At 39.4% G+C, this 20,507-nt stretch overlaps 1 long non-coding RNA gene across 1 annotated transcript; it reads left to right on the forward strand.

Moving 5' to 3' along the window:
* Positions 1-3,584: 3,584 nt before the first annotated feature.
* On the forward strand, positions 3,585-16,101 carry LOC136885777 (uncharacterized). The gene is made up of 3 exons (XR_010861613.2): positions 3,585-3,684; positions 6,022-6,496; positions 15,890-16,101. It is a non-coding gene; the product is annotated as an uncharacterized lncRNA (long non-coding RNA).
* The last annotated feature ends 4,406 nt before the right edge of the window (positions 16,102-20,507 follow it).

Here is a 20,507-nt window from a genome sequence, read left to right on the forward strand (position 1 = left end):
ATCTATGTGCTTATTGTTCCTGAAATATTTTACTGCAAACATTTTCTGTTCATAGGTTTACGAAGAAAACTGCGTATAGTAATATGTTTTCTCATAATTTTGTTACTTTCAGGTGTAAGTCAAGTGTCTCTCCACCCGGCTATGGCCGGCCACGGACATGGAACAGCATACGGAAAGCTGGGTATCTTCTGAGGGTAAGTGATATATCCATAAGGCAGGCCGCACACTTGTCTGTATTGCTCGGCCGTCCATTCCTCCAGACAAATTGACATTTGAGTGGTCCCGTTTTCGTAGACCATTGATGGACTGTCCGGCAATTATCTGTAGAGGTTGGTCGCAGGCAGTGGCGAATATAGAATATATTTTTTTTTGGGGGGGGGGGGGCAAGATTGATACATACATACATTACACCAATGGTTACAAAACGAAGTCCAGGTTTCTTGGTACACTTGTAAACTTATCAAGAACCTCTCCATCACTAACTATAATGTCTCTGTGGATAGAGAGTAAAGCAAGCCCGTTAAGCCTACTTTCAGATGTGCTGTTCCTTAAGTAAGTCTTCAGTCTCCTTAGGCTAGAGGAAGTTCTTTCTACGGTTGCGATAGAAACAGGACGAGTAATTTTAGAAGGGTATAAATGTCGGGGAAGAAAGTCTTGTCACATTTTTCTAGAGAACTTACAGCCATTTTGGGAAGATTTGAAGGATTTTCCTGACTCCACTTTTCTTTCCACAACATAAACTCACTTTGCACAATCTCTTTATGTGACAGATCTCCTTCGTAGAAACTAAAAGCAGCTTCCAGTGAACCGAAATCAGTTACGATACACAATTGTGGAAAGATGTTTTGTAAGGATGCAACTATTTCCTTGAGAGATTCAAAGCGTTCTTTTAGTTAGTTACAAATATCGTCCAGGTATGGCACATAAACAGCTAACTGTTGGCTCGGTATCTCAAAAACGATCGAAAATTCCCATCATTTTGGTCCGGTTCTTCAAGGCTTATACATTTTTTCGGGGGGCGGGGGCAAGCCCCCTGGGCCCCCCCCCCCTTATATACGCCCCTGGTCGCAGGCATCAAACTGTTAACGTGAGGAAAACTGCGTTCCGTTGGGTTCCACACCAACTGAGCGACATTCTGAAATGGCACCGGTGTGCCCTGGCTGGCATCAACCTGGACAGATACCGCAACGAAAGAGACGCATTTCTGCAGCATTGATGAGACGTGGGGACAAGCCCGAATTAAAGTGTCAGTCGAATGAATGACGTCACTCAGGTTCGCCACGCCCACAGAAATTTTGACAGTAACCCAGTCGGGTGAAGCTTGTGCTGATTGTGGCATAGGACTGCGACGGTGTTATTCTTAAGCATGCTGTGTCTGAGGCAGTAGCGGGGGGAGACTGTCTCTCTCCCACTTTTTGGAGAAAATGTTACATTTTCATTCGCATTTTAGCCGGATAAATCTAGGAATTACAGGAATTATAAAATAAAAAAAAGCAATTTGTACAAACCCTGTTGTCTTATCCGCTAATTATTTCCTTTTCTTTTCTTTAATGATTAATAAAATGATTAGCGGAAATGTCGTTCGTTCTGGCTAACCGATTTTTATAGCGCCACAGCAAGGAGTGGAGACTTCGTACGTGCTGTGAGGAAGGGTAGTAGGGGTATATATTTCTTTTTTACCAAGGTCATGGACACAGGTATTATTCACCAGCTTGCCGCGCGCATTCGTCAGTTTCTTTTTTGCTATTGGTTTTACATCGCACCGACACATACAGGTCTTATGGCGACGATGGGATAAATGAAATGTCGTATGGCTTTTAGTGCCGAGATATCCCAGAACGGGTTCGGCTCGCCAGGTGCAGGTCTTTCTATTTGACTCCCGTAGGCGACCTGCGCGTCATGATGAGGATGAAATGATGATAAAGACAACACATACACCCAGCCCCCGTGCCATTGAAATTAACCAATTAAGGTTAAAATCCCCGACCCGGCCGGGAATCGAACCCGGGACCCTCTGAACCGAAGGCCAGTTCGCTGACCGTTCAGCCAACGAGTCGGACGACGATGGGATAGGAAATGGCTAGGAGAGTATAGGAAGCTACCGTGGCCTTAATTAAAGTACAACCCCAGCCATCTTCAGGGCTGCCGACAGTGGTGTTCGAACCCACTATCTCCCGGTTGCAAACTTACAGCTGCGCGCGCCCCTAACCTTACGGCCAACTCGCCCGGTCATTCGTCAGTCTGGCATTCTCTTTAGTGTCTGTTAGTTTCTTAGTGAGTAGCCAAATACAAATGATTTTAATTGTATATTCACGCCGTAATTGTAATAAATGCGTAATAATGTTCCTTTGTTGACAGTTTTATTCTGTAGTATTGAATCAAGTCCGCCTCTGTGGTGTAGTGGTTAGTGTGATTAGCTGCCACCTCCGGAGGCCCGGGTTCGATTTCCGGCTCTGCCACGAAATTTGAAAAGTGGTATGAGGGCTGGAACGGGATGCACTCAGCCTCGGAAGGTCAACTGAGTAGAGGCGGGTTCGATTCTCACCTCAGCCATCCTGGAAGTGGTTTTCCGTGGTTTCCCACTCCTTCTCCAGGCAAATGCCGGGATGGTACCTAACTTAAGGCCATGGCCGCTTCCTTGCTTATTCCTTCCAATCTTCCCATCCCCCACCAAGCCCCCTGTTCAGCATAGCAGGTGAGGCCGCCTGGCCGAGGTACTGGTCATTTTTCCCAGTTGTATCCCCCGACCCAATGTCTCACGCTCCAGGACACTGCGCTTGAGGCGGTAGAGGTGGGATCCCTCGCTGAGTCCGAGGGAAAGGCAAACGCTGGAGGGTAAACAGATTAAGATAGTATTGAATCAAATTTAAATAAAAACTATTATTACCGCAATTAAATTGGTAAACTGTCAACCTTTACCCCTCCCTCGAAATTCGCTGGGAAAGCATAAAAAAACTTACCATTTTGTGGCTTGTTTCTTCAGTTTTAATGTACAACCCACACCCATCCCCAGCCGATTTCTGGAGCGACATCTGCGTCCAGCTGTGCGGAGCAAACATCCAACGTTTATTGCGAGACGATCGCCCTATAGAGTTATTTGATAACGCAGGATGTCATGACCAAACAATGTCTAGCTCTTATTGCAACGGTGGCATTGAGAGGTCTTGGAACATCCTCCGTACACACCGGACATGAGACCTTGTGACTTCGACCTGTTTCCGAAGTTGAAGGAACCCCGACGTGGCATCTGTACTCCGCTCAGTAGGCCGCTCCGTCGCTGTCATCAACAGAGAACGCCTTGCCAGCGGTTCCCAACGGCTTCCCGACATTTGGCAGAAGGTAATAGAATTTGCTGAAGGAATACAATGCAATTGTTCTTGTTAGTTCATTGAATATTGTGTTCTATCAATATTGCCACTAGATATTTCGGTAGCCATGAGCTGTTTGTCATGGCAACATACAGATGCGTGTGCGGCCTCCCTTGGCATTCTTTCAGTCTTCTGAACGATGTTGTCACTTTCACAGTCATGGAGTCAGAATGCCATGGTGAAATAGTTATTTTTAGTTATTTTCGTTATGTTTCAGCGGGAAATTCATAGAACGGGTCTGGTGAACACAATATGTCATCTTCCGGAACTTCCCAACTACTGCGTGGATTTCAGTCGTACAGGATGCTGGTGAGAGGTAAGGGCAAGCAGACAAACAACTTCCTCATTTAGACGATAAACAACATATTGAAGGCAATTCTTGAAGATTTATTTATTTATTTATTTATTTATTTATTTATTTATTTATTTATTTATTTATTTATTTATTTATTTATTTATTTATCGCACACTACAGGACTTAATGTCACAATTATAGTGGCAACTGCGTCAGATAAGCTACAATTAACATGTCGATATTTATATCTAAACTAGCTGATGTACCCGTGCTTTGCTACGGAATTCTACATTGTATACAGAATTCTAGGTTAGATAGTGTACACGTTGTTGGCAAGACTATTAAATTGCACGTTACCCTAGAAACACGACGGAGAAATCACCAAACGCCTTTTCTCATTTAAAGACTGGGTAATGGAATTTTCATTGTAATGGAAGGACGTGCTTGCCTACCATCAGTCACAGTCAGGTTGGGGAATTTCATTATAATAGCAGACACTCACTCTCCACCTGCCTCTTTACATAGGGCCTAGTCAGAAAGACTCTCTTAGTGGTTTTCCCAACAGAAATGAACATAGGTCATTACAGTGACGCCAGTAGGAATGGCGCGAGTAAAAGCAATGCTTTCACATCAAATGAAAGCCACACATTTTCTCACTTTTAACGAACAGTACTACGCTGCCGATCTAACAGTCCAAAGTTCTATAGCTGGAATGACCAGGCTGCAATCAATCAATCAATCAATCAATCAATCAATCAATCAATCAATCAATCAATCAATCAATCAATCAATCATTACTGACCTGCATTTAGGGCAGTCGCCCATGTGGCAGATTCCCTATCTGTTGTTTTCTTAGACTTTTCTTAAATGATTGCAAAGAAATTGGAAATTTATTGAACATCTCCCTTGGTAAGTTATTCCAATCCCTAACTCCCCTTCCTATAAATGAATATTTGCCCCTATTTGTCCTCTTGAATTCCAACTTTATCTTCATATTGTGATCTTTCCTACTTTTAAAGACACCACTCAAACTTATTCGTCTACTGATGTCCTCCCACGCCATCTCTCCACTGACAGCTCGGAACATACCACTTAGTCGAGCAGCTCGTCTCCTTTCTCCCAAGTCTTCCCAGCCCAAACTTTGCAACATTTTCGTAACTCTACTCTTTTGTCGGAAATAGCCCAGAACAAATCGAGCTGCTTTTCTTTGGATTTTTTCCAGTTCTTGAATCAAGTAATCCTGGTGAGGGTCCCATACATTGGAGCCATACTCTAGTTCGGGTCTCACCAGAGACAAATATGCTCTCTCCTTTACATCCTCACTACAACCCCTAAATACTCTCAACCCCTAAATACCCTCATAACCATGTGCAGAGATCTGTACCCTTTATTTACAAGCATATTTATGTGATTACCCCAATGGAGATCTTTCCTTATATTAATACCTAGGTATTTACAATGATCCCCAACGGGAACTTTCACCCCATCAACGCAGTATTAAAACTGAGAGGACTTTTCCTATTTGTGAAACTCACAACCTGACTTTTATCCCCGTTTATCTTCATACCATTGCCTACTGTCCATCTCACAACATTATCGAGGTTATTGTTTACGTTAAGTGTGGAAAGGAATAATCTGAAACAATTTAGCATTTAGGCTATATTACATTGGGATCACTGTGAAGCTCAACCAAGTAATCTTTTAAAGTTTAATTATTTAACCACTCTTTATGAAATATCTGACTGTGCTTTTCAACCGTTTCTTTCGAAATACTGACTCACCGTACCAAAAAGACCCTAATGTTAAAAGAAACACGATATCAAAGACGACGCTATCCGGCTCATCGAGAGTATAGTAACGACTGAGGCTGTGGGCCAGAGCTGGTCTAGAAAACGAGTGCTAGTATGCAGCATAAGTTCAATACAACGGTATTAACTAGGCTATGATCATGTAGTAAGTTCTATAGTGTTTTTTTTACATGGTGATGAAAGGTAATGATGTTACTGCTGAAAATCGTTAATAGAAGTTTGAAAATTCGTCAGAAAATCCGCTGCTCACTAAATAGAATATTTTTCCGCTGTTCCAGTAAAAAATTCGCCAAATTTAGCGGAGAATCCGCTGAGTTGGCAACACTTTCCTCTTGAGATGATTCCGCGTGCCCCTCAGGGTACACGTACCACACTTTAATACCACTTCAGTACATATTAGACAACAATGGAAAAAATATACTGTACATCCTTTTCGAACTCCTTTATAAATGTGAAATTCTGTTTGGTTCTCTATTCGTACTTTATCTCTTCGATACAAGTAAATTTTGTACACTTGGTTCTGAAAACTTAAATTTGGCTATGTTCACAGCGTTCACCTTGAGTCAGTTTTGTGGATGACGGTCTAACATCTTCCATCATCAAGAGATGACACCCTGTCTGGATCATCCTGCTGACCACCTCAGTGCCGAGACGATTGGAGTGTCTGCGTCCCTTTCGGTCATCTTACCTTGATTGGCGGTTTTAGTAATTGGCATTCTTTGAGGTTCTGGTTGCTAAAACTGTATAGCAGTCGGAAAAGTTCAGAGACGAGACTGTTCAATATTGCTTGGAATGTAATCAACTGTTGGCCCAAGCATCCATTAAGAACTTCTCTGTGTTTGAATTGAACTCCTCTGCTTATGCGGTTGTGTGACGAGTTCTACCAACCCCAAACAAACTTGAAATTTGAGCACCTAACAAACTAATGAATTTCTGCACCTACTTACTCGAGATGCCTCTTAACAAAACCACCAATGTATAAGTGACCCTAACAACTGAGGTGTGGTGAGATCGTCCAGTCACAAGTAAGTGAACCTATCAACCCTTTTTTTTTGTCCGAGTCAGTCAGATGTGTTAATTACGTGGCAATTTTACATGTATAATGCAGACCATCAGCTGGAAAGTAAGGGCGAAATTGCCCAGGGCTGACTTTCACATTTGATTTGAACGGGCAAATCAAGGCTACCCCTAGTAGCCGGTACATCACACACAAAATGTTTAATTCTAGTATTTTTTGCCCTTGTGTGGATGTCACTTGAGCTGCTAGGTTAGGATAGCTGAGTAAACTTACTCGACTGCATGATGTGACAATCTTAACAAACGCAAATAGAGACCCAGCTTTCAAAGCTATTTAGTAATTAGAAAAATAAGTATGTTCAATATTTGTCTAACCTTAAAATATTAGTATACGCAGGAAGGATGAAAAGATAGAATTGGTACTTACAGTTGGAGAAAAGATTAACTTTTAAATTAATTTATGGTTCCCATTATTATTTATTTTGAGAAACCCTAGAAAGATTTAACTAAACCTTACGCCACCCTAGCTGCCTGGCACCAGTAGCGGCGATTAAGGGGGAGGCGAAGGCGGGGGGCACTCGCCCTCCCCCTCTTTATAGGGAAAAATTATATCTTTATTCCATTTTAGCCAGCTAAAACTAGGAATTATAAGAAAAGCAATTTATAAAAATCCTGCTGTCTATCACCTAAATTCTTTCGTTTAATTTATTTCAATATAATTTTTTTTTTGCAATACGCACAAAATGTTATTCGACGCAACTAACCGATCCACAGCGAGTAGTGGAGACTCGTGTAGCAGCATGTGGAAGCGCGATTAGTATCTGATGGCACGTCCATGTGTACGTGAAAGTTTATAGCAGCCTATAGCAAGGTAAGGGTGTATTCTGCCCGAAGGCAGGTCTGAACCTCCGCAGAGGTGTGCCTGAACCGCTAGTTCCTTTCCGCAGCCTATAGTATTGACTCAAAATCTCAAAAACAATTATTATTATTGCAGGTAAGTTAGCAAAATATCTACCTTTCCTTTTCTGTCGAAATTCACTCGGAGAGCATCAAGAACTTATCATTTTGTATCTATTATGTCTACACCAAAAGCAAAGACATCTCCGTACAGGCCATGAAGGCCATTGGAGGGGTGGAAGGTAAAGGCTTCCACTATCGGTAACCTTGGCACTTGATGGGGCAGAGTGGTTAGCTCTACGCCCGGCCGCCTTTGCCCCCAGGAATTAACCTGGTACCCATTTTTGGTGTAGGCTGGGTGAACCTCAGGGCCATGTGCACCTTCGGAAGTGGAAATCTCGTTTCTTAAATTTTAAGGTTTCCTGACAGGGATTCGAACCCATGTCCTTCCCGGCAAACCGAGCACGCATTTACCGCCTCGGCCAAGCAGCCCTTTGTTGTCTACACCCCACTCACTATATTCCCCAGGCCCCAGGTTCTATACATTTCTATACATTTTTGTGCTCATCCCACACACACACTTCTAATTCCCAATAGCCGCTACTGCCTGGCACGTACCGTATTTTAACCCACAGCTAAATATCAAAAATGGTGTTGTACAATAGGCAAGCTAAATTAAAATTCGAACATTTTCAATAATATTTTAAAACAGTATTTATTAAATAATCTTCATAGAAATTCACTCACTGTAATTTTACAGCTAGACAATCTGTTATTGACTGAAGCAGTACTTTCTTTCTTTAATTACTTGCAGAGGGAGGGCCATTTTACGCTAATAATGTAAAAAACAAAATAAGTATAATAAGGTAACAATCGGGATAAACAACAATATTAAGTATCAACAGTAATCCTAACAACAATAACATAGTAACAAGAATAGCAACAATGAAAATCCACAGACTGTTTCCAGTCATTCGACCGGGTCAGGAATGGAATGAATGAAGCCCCCATCTAGCGGTGAGGATAGGAATTGTGCCGGCTGCCGAAGCCTGTCGCACTCCTCTGGGGCAATGATTAATGAACTGAAATGATAGTGGAGAGTGTTGCTGGGAAGAAGGATGACAGGGAAAACCGGAGTATCCGGAGAAAAACCTGTCCCACCTCCGCTTTGACCAGCACAAATCTCGCATGGAGTGACCGGGATTTGAACCACGGAAGCCAGCGGTGAGAGGCCGGCGCACTGCCAAATGGCAACCATAACTGTCATATTTGTATTGTATTCATCCTAGAATATTTCAAATAAATACATTTATATTAAATCTCTCCCTACAAAGCAATCGTTTTAAAAATTCCTATGCGTATTTCAATCGGCACTGACATTTCCAATGTGATATTTGGGCTTGTCTTGTATAACAAAATAATTTTATCCTAGCTTTTGGGTTTATGTCGTGTCAAGAAAACACGGTGAAATTCTTTACATTTGGCAGAGAACTTTGCTGTGCGTCTTCAGAAGAAAACCTCGTCTGTTCGCGAGCAAGACTTCTCTAATAATAATCTTTATAGATATCTTTATTAGAGAAGGTCAGTCATTAGTGATGTTCGCTGCGAGCGATGCGGAAGCTGTAATATCCCTGTATGGATGGATCGCCTTCAGAACTCCGGGAACAGTTCGTTTTGCGCAATGCTGGTCACAGGTAATGCTCCAAAAATGAAGAGTTGTGCCAGGATGAATAGAAATGTATAGTGTAGAGATGGCTGAAAAATAACGTAGCAGTTACTTCGTCACACTTATATGCCTGTCACTGTTACAAATGTAACGAGGACAAAAAATAACAGGTTACTGAGTAACGACAACAGAATAACGTACTAGTGAAGATAGTAACCGGGAAGTCTTAACTGTCACCAGTAGCAGCTTACAGACACAGAATGTGACCTTCAAAGTTCAGATAGTCATCCAAGTGAGAGCGCTTTCGTAGGAGATTGCTTTAAGTCAAGTGTATAATATACTCTATAGTGTATTTGTTTAAGTTGCTGCTGTCATCTGGTAACTAAAGTGTAAACTGTTATGGCATATTCAACTGCTCAGGGGTAATCGTTCACTCAGACATCGTGCAGGGCTACCTACATTATATTATTATTATAAGTTTCACCCGTATAATTTTTCTTGTACCATATGCTAACTTTCCATATTGATATTACAGATAACATAACACCACTTCGTTTTACTTAATCGATCCTCTTGTACCGGTTTGTGTCGAGGTTTGGTAGACGGATCATCATGTTTTCTTGTCTTCTATCCTTGATCGGGGCATTGTCAAACTCACTCCTCTAGATTTCAGAAAAGACGCTATGTTGTCTTCTCATTTCATCCGTTGTCTGCCTCTCGTTAACTTTATAGCAAATAGGAATGCGTGTTTTGCTGCACCGACTTTCAACAGTGTAGTGATGCGTGCGCGCATGTGCGAGTGAATGAGTGGCAATTCGCAACACAGCTGCAAGGAGACAAGCTAGAAGCCGTGACCAGGCTGTGACCAATAAACGGTGAGTAACGTTAGACGTTATTTTAACTGTTACTTTTCACAGTTACTTTTTGTAGCAGTGACATATGTAGCAGTTACAAAAAATAACCATTTGTCACACCTCTAGTATAGTGTGACGACTTGTGCTGGTTGATATGTTCCTTCATTACGCAGCGCTGGTGTAGATAGATAGGGATCAACTGTCTCTGAAGATGTGTTTCTAAATGGGAATTGATGTAATTTAATTCAGAATCGAACCTGGGCCTCCCGGGATGGCAGCTGATCACACTAACCACTACACCACAGAGGCGGACCTTTCAGTTAGTGATTTTTGAAAACTCATTGGTAAAATAATTAATTTCGTGTAATATTGACGCTAATGTGTTACGAACCACAGAGCAATGAAGGTGATGGATTGATTCATTTTCATTAATTACATGTGGAATTAATAGAACAGTTTATAACAACAATATTTTAAAATTCTTTTTGCCACTATATAATCACAAGAATGTTTAATACTTTACTGAATTATATAATTTTCCTCATTTGATTGCGTAGAAACAAATTTTAGGTGCGGAAAACTGTAATGTTTAGTGCCTTTTGGATACATTTTAGAACAAAGTTGATTCTTAAGGGCTTAAAAATCCGAGATGTAATAATCTTGCCAAGTACAGTCACACCTAGAAGTGAACAATGTGTGCCAGACAGCTTTTTAGCCATTACGTTGTTGACGTAGTTAGTTCACCATAAGGGTGTCCATAATTTTGATTCCTTCCTGCGTACGCTTTAAGAGCATATTGAAATAAAGTACTTTTTATTAGAGACAAAACGTTGTAGTTATTATTTTATGGGATGTATCTCATGTGTTTGAGACACCAATTACAGGATGTTGCAGTGTTGCAGTCTTTCAACACTGTGATGATTTTCTCCATCGCCAGTCAACTGCTATGAAGAAGGAGAGTTTGCCCTTTGCCCTGGATCCATACTGTAGCAGAATTTCAAAGAGCCTGAACTACCAAGATGAGATACCCACCTCATTTCTATTTATATTACCATGTAAAAAGTAATATCTCTTGAATCTTGCACAAGGTGACAAACAAGTATACTGGGATAACAATCACTTTTTAAAGTCACATTACATAACTACGCAAACAGAAATTGTCTACACCAGAACTAAGTGACTCAGTTTTAACACTCTGCCAAATAGGCTACACAGAGTTGGAATTCAAGAGGACAAATTGGCGAAAATATTTATTTATAGGGCGAGGAGTAAGGAATTGGAATAAATTATCAAGGGAATGTTCGATAAATTTCGAAATTCTTTGAAAACTTTTAAGAAAAGGCTAGGTAAGCAATTAATAGGGAATATGACTGTTGTTATTGGAGTCATCAGTTCATAGACTGGTTTGATGCAGCTATTCATGCCACCCCATCCTGTGCTAACCTTTTCATTTCTATGTAACTGCTTCATCTTACATCTGCTCTAATCTGCTTTTCATAATCATAACTTGGTCTACCCCTATCGTTCTTAAACCCTACACTTCCCTCAGAAGCCAACTGTACTAGTCCTGGGTGTCTTAAGGTGTGTCTTATTCTATCTCTTCTGGTCAAATTTAGCCAAATCGATCTCTCACCAATTAGATTCAGTATTTCTTCATTCGTGATTCGATCTATCCATCTCACCTTCAGCATTCTTCTGTAACACAACATTTCAAAAGCTTCTATTCTCTTTCTTTCTGAGCTAGTTATCGTCCATGTTTCACTTCCATACAATGTCACGCTCCAGACGAAAGTCTTTCTAATTCCTATATCAATGTTGGAAGTAAACAAATTTCTTTTCTTAATAAAGGCCTTCCTTGCTTGTTATGCCCTTACTTCTGCCATCATTAGTTGTTTTACTACCCAAGTAACAATATTCATCTACTTCCTTTAAGGATTCATTTTAAAAATCTAATATTGTCTGCATCAAGTGACTTCGTTCGACTGCACTCCATTATTTTTGTTTTGGACTTACTTATTTCCATGTTGTACTTCTTATTCAAGACTCTGTCCATACCATTCAGCAATTTCCCTTGAGCTTCTCCAGGCTCAGATAAAATAACAATATCATCGGCCAATCTCAGGGTTTTGATTTCTTCTACTTAGACTATGATTCCCTTTAATTCCTCTTTGATTTCCTTGACTGCATGTTCTATATAAACACTGAAAATGGGGGAGAGGGGAACAAACTGTAGCCTTGCCTCACATTCTGGATTGCTGGCTCTTTCTCAAAACACTCAGGAATCTGTCTAAAACAGCATGAAGATCCAGGCCGCATTTCCGATGATACTGAAAAGACAGGTCGCCAGAACGTGTAGAAAAAAAATAGAGATTTAGGGGCATCACTTGTACACATTTGTTGTATATATGTATGTAGTAATTATTCGTTGTAAATATTTGTAGATATCCGTATAGTTTCATAATTAAAAGGGTGACTACTTGCTTAGGCCGAGTCAGCCCATTATTTCATCGGCATAAGACGAGCCTTCCTGAATGGAAATAATAATAATAATAATAATAATAATAATAATAATAATAATAATAATAATAATAATAATAATAATAATAATAATAACAGATGTCTGACTGGCTCAGACAGTTCAAGTGCTCGCCTTCTGCCCTTCGACCCTGGCTCAGTCCGGTGGTATTTGAAGGTGTTCAAATACGTCCACCTCGTGTCGGTAGATTTACTGGCACGTAAAGGAACTCCTGCGGGACAAAATTACAGCACCTCAGCGTCTCAAAAGACCGTCAAAAAAGTAGTGGCGGGTAGCCTACGAAGAGGCCTGGTGCATGTCTTTCGAGTTGACGCCGTGCAGGCGACCTGCGCGTCTTCGAGGATGAGGTCCTACCTAAGAAGAAATCCAATGTTAAAGAAGGCACACACACTGAGCTGTTGAAATTAACCAATAAAGGCTAAAATCCCCGACCCGACCGGGAATCGAACCCGAGAACTAGTGGGTCAAATCCCAGCACGTTAACTATTTAGCCATGGAGCCGGGCATAATAATAATAATTTATGGAATTTATCCCAGTTATTTCTGGGATCGCTGGAACTACCGAGGTTCATTCTGCTCTTGGCCGCCGGTTTATAAGGCCCTTCCTAACGCCACCGCTATTCGAACCTCAACTCTCCGGGTGGGAAGCCAGGTAAGCCACTGATTTATTCACGCCCCCATAATAATAATAATAATATTAATAATAATAATAATAATAATAATAATAATAATGGCGTATGGCGTCCGAAGAGGTGGTGGCGATTATTGTTTTAAGAGGAAGCAACCATCCTCTATATAACACTAATCAGAGGGAAAAAAATTGTAAGTGGCCCGACACTTCGAAAATACAAAAGGGCGTGAAAATGAAAGACTCCCTAGGCCTCGAGTACTCTAATACCGTCGGGGTCGGAAAAGAACAAGAGATGGCCAAGGAAGGTCGGATGAAAGTGAGAAGTGAGAAGCCTGGCACAAGTAAGTGGAAGCAATACTAGGACTCAGCTAAGGGCTCCGTGGTTGCAATCCACACTCCCAAGTTAAGAGCCCCTGTTAGTAGCCTCTTACGACAGGAAGGGATTTCTTACGATTCGGGGGGGGGGGGGGGGACAGGATCTGCGCGTGCTAGCTGCTTCGATTCGGAAATTACCTCAAACACCTTATTCCAAGATTTCCCCCACCCCTTGACTATATGAAATAAAAGTCAGAAAACGCTCAGTCGTTCGACAAATAACTTATCAAGGGACATTTCTGCACGTCAGAGGTAATTTCACTAACTTTACAGGAATGCAGAAAGAAGCTTCTGAGACACATATTTTGCTACCATTAAGGCAGGTCGAATCGACAGTTCAGATTACTACTATTAAATGATTTCATTACTCCCCTGAAGGGGGAGGCGGGCCTCTTAGACGGTGACGCCGTCTCCCAGGCCGGGAGATGTGTTAGAGTGAAGGTGAGAGGGTTGGCGGCCGTGGCCTATACTAGGAACTGTCCTGGCATTCGCCTTAGCGCAGGAGAATGGAAAACCACGGAAAACCATTCTCAATACAGACGACGGTGGGGACCAGTCGCTTTCCGTCTCCCCTCCTCCGCTCGGTTGGCCGGTCATAGTGCAGAGCTCTTAGATCACGGATCAGAGACCCACTCTGCATCCACCGACCGAACCTACACCCCACTTTTGGGTGTAAAGGCTACCCTGTTCATTAAACTACAGTAGATGTTATGGCCTTAATTTTTTTTCTAAATACCTGTCCAGTAGAGTGTATATTTCCTTAAAAACCGAAAGATGAAAGTATCACAGGTGTTTTCCTCACATTTTCACGACGCTCACCTTCCAGTTTGGACAGTGACTATAACTTCAAATACAAGACAGCAGTCAGCGATAATTTTATTCTCCATCTGTAACATGTAACGACCCCTGCGATCTGTTGAGTGAACCCTGTACTACGTGAGATATGCACGTTCGGTGACGTTAGCTCATTCCAAAGATTTTTCAAGCATCTTTAAATACAGCGTCAGTAATTCTTATTTAAGTGCGAAATTTCAAAAAGAACATCCCCAGAAAATATAGGACTTTCATCTTTTGGCTTTTGTAGCAATATACAGTCTATTGAAGAGTTACGTAGTCGTATACCTTCTGTGATCTACTGAATAGGATACACATAAAAGTGTTTTTTTCTTTTTTTAGGTTCTCGAATGTTTGAAAATTTTTAACTCTTAAACTTCATTCGATCTTTCATAATTTTCATAACGTAAATAACAATAATAAGCTACAAAATATTTTGTAAACCAATTCGTACAATAAATGTAGGACTAGGAGTTCATTAATGGATTTTCGCTGGTAGTCATAAAATTTTGTTAGGTACTGTAATACATTAGAAACAATCCAGCAATACATCAATGTTGCATCACATTTAGGTATCTCAGTTATCTTAAATTTTACTATCAAACATAGTCAAAATATTTAGTTTGCTTAAAAATCTATAGCATTTTCTAGAAGGCGTGAGTAACCTTCGCTCCAAAAATACTTCTTTCCCACTGTTAATTAAGAGTAAAACAACCTTTTTATACTACCTAATAATTTATCACATATGTTCAAATCACAGCGTGTCCCTAAACTTTCTGGCAAGGCTGTATACCAGAGAGAAACATCAAGGAGCCCCACAACTATTTTTATTAAGAAAAAATATCAGTTTCTCATAAGTGCAGGGTATCTCAAAAAATGTACTCGCTGTTTGAGTAACTGTAACTCAATGATTTTTTTCCAAATAGATGAATTGGGCAAGCAAGTTGCATCGAATGCCCTACGCGTTCTCCAGACATGACGCTAATGGATTTTTAAAATAAAACATTGGAATACCTCGAAGCTGAGAGAGGTAGTTAATTCCACATGAAATGTTTCTTAACGTTATTGAATCATTTGGTCCGCGTTGTCAGCCGAGTCTTAAAAGGGACGATAGTCTGTCTGAACGTGTGTGTTCACGCAGGGGACTTGTCCCTCATGGACTAGTTTACTCTTAACTGTGGGATAGAATTATATTGTTCTCTAGCATCTTTTATTTTCACCATTACACTTATATCTTTGTTTATAAACACGACATTTATCATCCAAAGTGTGGATACAATTTTTGGGACATTCTGTACGTCAGACTGAAAATGGTGTAACACATAGTCTGACTGCAATTTTTGAAAAAAAAAAAAAAAACATCACTATATTTTACTATTTAAAAAACAAGAAAGGGTGGAAATAATAATTCAATTAATAGATAAGATAAAATATTCCTTATTTATTTCTATAACTGTAGGAATATATATATATATATATATATATATATATATATATATATATATATATATATATATATATATATATGAATAATCCTCGATGTAAATATAATTTTATGTAGTCATAAAAGTCGAGCCTAGATCTAATAATTTATTTTCTCTTTTCTAGCAAATCTGCTGAGAGCTGCATCACCTAGTATGAAAGGAATGAATGAGTAATTGGGTTTAAATCCCAGTTGCTACTACAATGGCTATCTGACTGAGGTTTTGCCATGGTTTCCCTCAGTCACTCCAGGCGAATGCCGGATAGCTTCCTAAACAAAAGGTCCATGGCCGCTACCTTCCCATTCCTGAAAATCCAATTAATTGTTTAATAAAATGATATTGTTAAGTATTAATTTGTTTTTTCGTGTTTTATTCCCCTTCTCCTGTCCTCGAATGACGAACCTAATACAGTCGAAACCGTATATTGCGACATCGCTATTAACGACATACTTGATATAACGGTCCGTGTAAATCCTATATAAACACTGTATTTAAAAACGCGATATATCGTACAAACGACGCATTTTAATCACATTTTCGGAGAAATGTATAGGCTGTCGCTGACAACAATGTAACGCTTATTATTGTAGACTTCAAATCACTTTGTGTGTTAAATAGTCAAGTCAGATATCGCTGTGAAGACGGCGCAAAGTAAAAGTAAAGTGTATAATATTGTAGAAAAGTCACACATAATATTGCGATTAGATAATTGAGAAAAATCGTCACCATCGCGAAGGATTTGTGTGTATGACACTGAATGATTTCTAGAATTTCCAAGGACGGAGAGAAAATCCAGTCTGTTTTCGAAGAAAATTATTTAAAAATCAACCGTGCCACACAATATCTGAACTTAAAGATATTGAAGAATCTTAGCTTCGATGGTTTAATCAGCAAAGAACAAATAATGTACCGATCAATGAACCTATTCTTCAAGTGAAAGCCAATGAAATTCCTCACAGTCCTACCCACAAATACTCCTCTATAAGTACAACACTTCTTTCATTTACGTTTTTGAAAGTTTTAACTTAATTCTGTTAATTAACCGTGTAAACATGCAGCCTAACACAGATATGACATTTTCAGCAACAAGAAAAAACCAGTTTGTGTGACTATCGGATATAACAAGCGCTGATTGACGTTATAACCGAATCTGGCTATTTTTGTTAAGTAGGAAGCGATTCTGTTTTAATGTACGTTTTTCCGGTATGTAGAAACACGAAATATAACACACTTGGCGCACTATAACATATAAATATAAAAATAATTTTATTGAATTTTCTTTTGAAAAATTCAAATTATAATTCATTTATTTTCCAAGGAAGATATCAGCTTACAAATAGTAAATGACCACCTGGGGGTGGGGAGCTGAAACAAGAACAAGAACCGGTTTTAACGACTCCGAAGGCACTATTAATAAATGCTCGTTATGGGTGATAGTCGCACAAACTTTATTTTTTTGTTCTTGTTGCTAAAAATGTCATATGTGTAAGTTTTAAGCTGAACACTTACATGGTTAATTAACAGAATGAGTTAAAACTTCAAAAATCATAACTGAAATAAATACTGTATTTGTGGAGTGGAATTAAGAGGATTATAATTCATTTAGTGTACGGCATAAAAAATCTAGATATATAGTCTACAATTGAATATATTACAATAACAAGAAAACAAGCCCTTTTATCCACCCTAACACTGCCTCTGATGCTATAAAGGAATCAGCCCAGCTACTCGAGTAAGTACGCAGCTTGCAGCTGCTCGCGTCCGTGGGTAAAGCATTAAAATACCCTACACTGACCCCTGGGTGGTGCTAAGCGATCCCCTGGCTATCACATGATATCAAGACTTGGAGGAACTTTTCTTCTAATGTTTACACAGTACGTAACACAATAATATGCCAGTAAATTATAAAATAATAAATAAGGAAAGAAGCAGCAACAGTGTAATGTCGCACACGGTGTTGGCTAATAAATGAGATGTTCTCTCTGTCCTAAATTGTAGAAATTCTCGAGCGCGATACACCCATGTCCTTAGTCACGCTGACGGTTATTTCCAGTTTTATAACCGCCATATTATTTATGATTTTTCATGGCTATTTAACACACAGACTGATTTGAAATCTACAATCCACTTAATAAAAAGAGTTTGAAAATAAACTTTATAATCTTGTCAGCAATGCCGTTTTATACGATGTGTCGTTAAAAGCGATGTTTTACAAAGCAATTTTTATTTCTTTGCAAACAAAGTAGGGGTCCCCTATACGACGAAAAACGTAAGATTAAGCAATTTCCTCAATTGTGCCGAAAGTTGAAGGGCTAAAGGGCCCAGGAAAGTCTCAAATTGTAACTCTTGAATAGCTCTATCAAACTAAAAGAAATTCGAAAAATCGCTTCCAGCCTAAGTGCAGTTCAGGAAAAATAGCCTAAAATCACTTGTTTCTTTGCTCGTTTTTTATTCAAATCCTAGCCAAATTAACTTATCTAAATAATTATTTCTGTAATCTGTTCCTTCGTTTAATACCCTCAGGCGTTTTTTGATTTTTGAAAAATGCCCATAGTGGATGTAGTTATAAAGGTTAAGCGAAACAATGCATTGACATGCTAGCACTCGTAGTGGTGCTTAAGCGAAACAATGCATTGACTTACATTAGCGCTCGTAGTGGTAGAAAAAGGCGAACTGCTAATCTAATAGTCCGGGGTAATTTTTAAGAATAAATAAAAAAAATATTCTCATACTTTATTATATTTACCTAAAATTTGTAGCTCATATCCCTAAGACTGTTTTCAACATTTAGTTGCTTGCCTGAAGGCACAGAAGTGTAGATTTTTAAATGCAGTGCTTATGTAGGATTCAGACGGGAGCCTTAGATTTTGTCGTTATATATAATACGTTGTTAAAGCGTGTCGCAATACACGGTTTCGACTGTACTTGCATTGTTGAGTATCACTTTCAAAACCAATCAACACCGATCTGCAATTAGGGAAGTCGCCCAGATGGCAGATTCCCTATATGATGTTTTCCTAGACTTTTCTCAAAAGATTTCAGAGCAAATGGAAATTTATTTTACGCTTGGTAAGTTATTCCAATCCCTAACTCCCCTTCCTATAAACGAATATTTGCTCCAATTTGTCCTCCTGAATTCCAAATTTATCTTCATATTGTGATCTTTACTACCTACTTTTAAAGACATCACTAAAACTTATTAGTCTGCTAATGTCATCCCACGTCATATCTCCGCTGTCAGCTTGGAACATACCACTTAGTTGAACAGCTCGTTTATTTCTTCTAAGTCTTCCCAGCCCAAATTTTGCAACATTTTTGTAACGCTACTCTTTAGTCGGAAATCACCCAGAACAAATCGAGCTGCTTTTCTTTGGATGTTTTTCCAGTTCTTGAATCAAGTAATTTTGGTGAGGGTCCCATACACGGGAACCATACTCTAGTTGGGGTCTTAACAGACACTTATATGCCTTCTCCTTTACATCCTTACTACAACCCCTAAACACCCCCATAACCATGTACATAGATCTGTACCATTTATTTACAATCCCATTTATGTGATTACCCCAAAGAAGATATTTCCTTATATTAACACCTAGGTACTTACAGTGATCCCCATACGGAACTTTCACCCCATCAACAAAGTAATTAAAACTGAGAGGACGTTACCCATTTGTGAAATTAACAACCTGACTTTTAACCACGTTTATCGTCATACCTTTGCAAGCTGTCCATCTCACAAAAAATATCGGGGCCATTTTGCAGTTGCTCACAATTTGTAACTTATTTATTACTCTATACATAATAACATCATCTGCAAAAAGCCTTACCTCTGATTCTACTTCTTTACTCATATCACTTTAAAATACAAGGAAACATAAAGGTCCAATAATACTGCCATGAGGAATTTCCATCTTAATTATTACTAGCAATGTAGCAACCCACTCAGTCACCCATTTTTTTAGTCCAATTGAACTCATTTTTGCCAGTAGTCTCCCAACATCGACCCTATCAAATGCTTAAGACAGGCCAACCGCGATACAGTCCATTTTACATCCTGAATCCAAGATATCTGCTATATTTTGCTGGAATCCTAGAAGTTGAGCTTCAGTGGAAAAACCTTTCCTAAACCCGAACTGCCTTCTATCGAACCAGTTCTTAATTTCGCAAACATGTCTAATATAATAATAAAGAATGCCTTCCCAAAGCTTACATGCAATGCATGTCAAACTTACTGGCCTGTAATTTTCAGCTTTATGTCTATCATCCTTTCCTTTATACACATGGGGCTAATATAGCAACTTTCCATTCATTTGGTATAGCTCCTCCATGCAAACAATAATCAGATAAGTACTTCAGATATGGTAACCCCCAACCCATTGCCTTTAGTACATCCCCAGAAATATCAATTCCAGACTCCTTTCTAGTTTTCAACTTTTGTATCTTATTGTAAATGTAAGTTTTGCCATATGTAAATTTTAATATTTCTTTAGCATTAGTCACCTTCTATATCTGGACATTATTCTCGTAACCAAAAATCTTTACATACTGATGACTGAATACGTCTGCCTTTTGAAGATCCTCACATACACACTCCCCTTTTTCATTAATGATTCCTGGAATGTCCTTCTTTGAACCTGTTTCTGCCTTTAAGTACCTATATATACCATTCCATTTTACAGTAAAATTTTTATGACTGCGAATTGTGCTTGCCTTAATGTTATCCTTAGCTTATTTCTTTGCTA

The sequence above is a fragment of the Anabrus simplex genome, chromosome 14 (genome assembly GCF_040414725.1).
Source record: "Anabrus simplex isolate iqAnaSimp1 chromosome 14, ASM4041472v1, whole genome shotgun sequence".
Lineage (NCBI taxonomy): Eukaryota > Metazoa > Arthropoda > Insecta > Orthoptera > Tettigoniidae > Anabrus > Anabrus simplex.